This window comes from Chaetodon auriga, unplaced genomic scaffold, assembly GCF_051107435.1.
Source record: "Chaetodon auriga isolate fChaAug3 unplaced genomic scaffold, fChaAug3.hap1 Scaffold_165, whole genome shotgun sequence".
Taxonomy (NCBI): domain Eukaryota; kingdom Metazoa; phylum Chordata; class Actinopteri; order Chaetodontiformes; family Chaetodontidae; genus Chaetodon; species Chaetodon auriga.
In genome coordinates, this window is record NW_027481947.1 from 212,707 (window position 1) to 216,645 (window position 3,939).

A 3,939-nucleotide genomic window follows, 5' to 3' on the forward strand; every position below is an offset into this window, starting at 1 on the left:
ACATCAATTCTTGCATGTTTTTGAAGGCCAGCATGGTTTCTTTTGAATTCGTGTTGAGTTAGTGTGAAAAGTGCAGTATATGTTCATTTTGTGCTTTTCTCGCTCAAATAGCGTTATTTTGACCTGAAAATGACGGAATATGAGTATTTTAGATTCATTTGTATTTATTTGTCAAACTGTCATAGAATGACATTTCCACTTTAGAAACATCAATTCTTGCATGTTTTTGAAGGACAGCATGGTTTCTTTTGAATTCGTGTTGAGTTAGTGTGAAAAGTGCAGTATATGTTCATTTTGTGCTTTTCTCGCTCAAATAGCGTTATTTTGACCTGAAAATGACGGAATATGAGTATTTTAGATTCATTTGTATTTATTTGTCAAACTGTCATAGAATGACATTTCCACTTTAGAAACATCAATTCTTGCATGTTTTTGAAGGCCAGCATGGTTTCTTTTGAATTCGTGTTGAGTTAGTGTGAAAAGTGCAGTATATGTTCATTTTGTGCTTTTCTCGCTCAAATAGCGTTATTTTGACCTGAAAATGACGGAATATGAGTATTTTAGATTCATTTGTATTTATTTGTCAAACTGTCATAGAATGACATTTCCACTTTAGAAACATCAATTCTTGCATGTTTTTGAAGGACAGCATGGTTTCTTTTGAATTCGTGTTGAGTTAGTGTGAAAAGTGCAGTATATGTTCATTTTGTGCTTTTCTCGCTCAAATAGCGTTATTTTGAGCGGAAAATGACAGTATGTGCTTATTTCAGATTCATGTGTTTTTATGTATCAAACTGTGTGAGAATGACAATTCCACTGTAGAAACATCAAGTCTTGCATGTTTTTGAAGGACAGCATGGTTTCTTTTGAATTCGTGTTGAGTTAGTGTGAAAAGTGCAGTATATGTTCATTTTGTGCTTTTCTCGCTCAAATAGCGTTATTTTGACCTGAAAATGACGGAATATGAGTATTTTAGATTCATTTGTATTTATTTGTCAAACTGTCATAGAATGACATTTCCACTTTAGAAACATCAATTCTTGCATGTTTTTGAAGGCCAGCATGGTTTCTTTTGAATTCGTGTTGAGTTAGTGTGAAAAGTGCAGTATATGTTCATTTTGTGCTTTTCTCGCTCAAATAGCGTTATTTTGACCTGAAAATGACGGAATATGAGTATTTTAGATTCATTTGTATTTATTTGTCAAACTGTCATAGAATGACATTTCCACTTTAGAAACATCAATTCTTGCATGTTTTTGAAGGACAGCATGGTTTCTTTTGAATTCGTGTTGAGTTAGTGTGAAAAGTGCAGTATATGTTCATTTTGTGCTTTTCTCGCTCAAATAGCGTTATTTTGAGCGGAAAATGACAGTATGTGCTTATTTCAGATTCATGTGTTTTTATGTATCAAACTGTGTGAGAATGACAATTCCACTGTAGAAACATCAAGTCTTGCATGTTTTTGAAGGACAGCATGGTTTCTTTTGAATTCGTGTTGAGTTAGTGTGAAAAGTGCAGTATATGTTCATTTTGTGCTTTTCTCGCTCAAATAGCGTTATTTTGACCTGAAAATGACGGAATATGAGTATTTTAGATTCATTTGTATTTATTTGTCAAACTGTCATAGAATGACATTTCCACTTTAGAAACATCAATTCTTGCATGTTTTTGAAGGCCAGCATGGTTTCTTTTGAATTCGTGTTGAGTTAGTGTGAAAAGTGCAGTATATGTTCATTTTGTGCTTTTCTCGCTCAAATAGCGTTATTTTGACCTGAAAATGACGGAATATGAGTATTTTAGATTCATTTGTATTTATTTGTCAAACTGTCATAGAATGACATTTCCACTTTAGAAACATCAATTCTTGCATGTTTTTGAAGGACAGCATGGTTTCTTTTGAATTCGTGTTGAGTTAGTGTGAAAAGTGCAGTATATGTTCATTTTGTGCTTTTCTCGCTCAAATAGCGTTATTTTGACCTGAAAATGACGGAATATGAGTATTTTAGATTCATTTGTATTTATTTGTCAAACTGTCATAGAATGACATTTCCACTTTAGAAACATCAATTCTTGCATGTTTTTGAAGGACAGCATGGTTTCTTTTGAATTCGTGTTGAGTTAGTGTGAAAAGTGCAGTATATGTTCATTTTGTGCTTTTCTCGCTCAAATAGCGTTATTTTGAGCGGAAAATGACAGTATGTGCTTATTTCAGATTCATGTGTTTTTATGTATCAAACTGTGTGAGAATGACAATTCCACTGTAGAAACATCAAGTCTTGCATGTTTTTGAAGGACAGCATGGTTTATTTTGAATTCGTGTTGAGTTAGTGTGAAAAGTGCAGTATATGTTCATTTTGTGCTTTTCTCGCTCAAATAGCGTTATTTTGAGCGGAAAATGACAGTATGTGCTTATTTCAGATTCATGTGTTTTTATGTATCAAACTGTGTGAGAATGACAATTCCACTGTAGAAACATCAAGTCTTGTATGTTTTTGAAGGACAGCATGGTTTCTTTTGAATTCGTGTTGAGTTAGTGTGAAAAGTGCAGTATATGTTCATTTTGTGCTTTTCTCGCTCAAATAGCGTTATTTTGACCTGAAAATGACGGAATATGAGTATTTTAGATTCATTTGTATTTATTTGTCAAACTGTCATAGAATGACATTTCCACTTTAGAAACATCAATTCTTGCATGTTTTTGAAGGCCAGCATGGTTTCTTTTGAATTCGTGTTGAGTTAGTGTGAAAAGTGCAGTATATGTTCATTTTGTGCTTTTCTCGCTCAAATAGCGTTATTTTGACCTGAAAATGACGGAATATGAGTATTTTAGATTCATTTGTATTTATTTGTCAAACTGTCATAGAATGACATTTCCACTTTAGAAACATCAATTCTTGCATGTTTTTGAAGGCCAGCATGGTTTCTTTTGAATTCGTGTTGAGTTAGTGTGAAAAGTGCAGTATATGTTCATTTTGTGCTTTTCTCGCTCAAATAGCGTTATTTTGACCTGAAAATGACGGAATATGAGTATTTTAGATTCATTTGTATTTATTTGTCAAACTGTCATAGAATGACATTTCCACTTTAGAAACATCAATTCTTGCATGTTTTTGAAGGCCAGCATGGTTTCTTTTGAATTCGTGTTGAGTTAGTGTGAAAAGTGCAGTATATGTTCATTTTGTGCTTTTCTCGCTCAAATAGCGTTATTTTGACCTGAAAATGACGGAATATGAGTATTTTAGATTCATTTGTATTTATTTGTCAAACTGTCATAGAATGACATTTCCACTTTAGAAACATCAATTCTTGCATGTTTTTGAAGGACAGCATGGTTTCTTTTGAATTCGTGTTGAGTTAGTGTGAAAAGTGCAGTATATGTTCATTTTGTGCTTTTCTCGCTCAAATAGCGTTATTTTGACCTGAAAATGACGGAATATGAGTATTTTAGATTCATTTGTATTTATTTGTCAAACTGTCATAGAATGACATTTCCACTTTAGAAACATCAATTCTTGCATGTTTTTGAAGGCCAGCATGGTTTCTTTTGAATTCGTGTTGAGTTAGTGTGAAAAGTGCAGTATATGTTCATTTTGTGCTTTTCTCGCTCAAATAGCGTTATTTTGACCTGAAAATGACGGAATATGAGTATTTTAGATTCATTTGTATTTATTTGTCAAACTGTCATAGAATGACATTTCCACTTTAGAAACATCAATTCTTGCATGTTTTTGAAGGCCAGCATGGTTTCTTTTGAATTCGTGTTGAGTTAGTGTGAAAAGTGCAGTATATGTTCATTTTGTGCTTTTCTCGCTCAAATAGCGTTATTTTGACCTGAAAATGACGGAATATGAGTATTTTAGATTCATTTGTATTTATTTGTCAAACTGTCATAGAATGACATTTCCACTTTAGAAACATCAATTCTTGCATGTTTTTGAA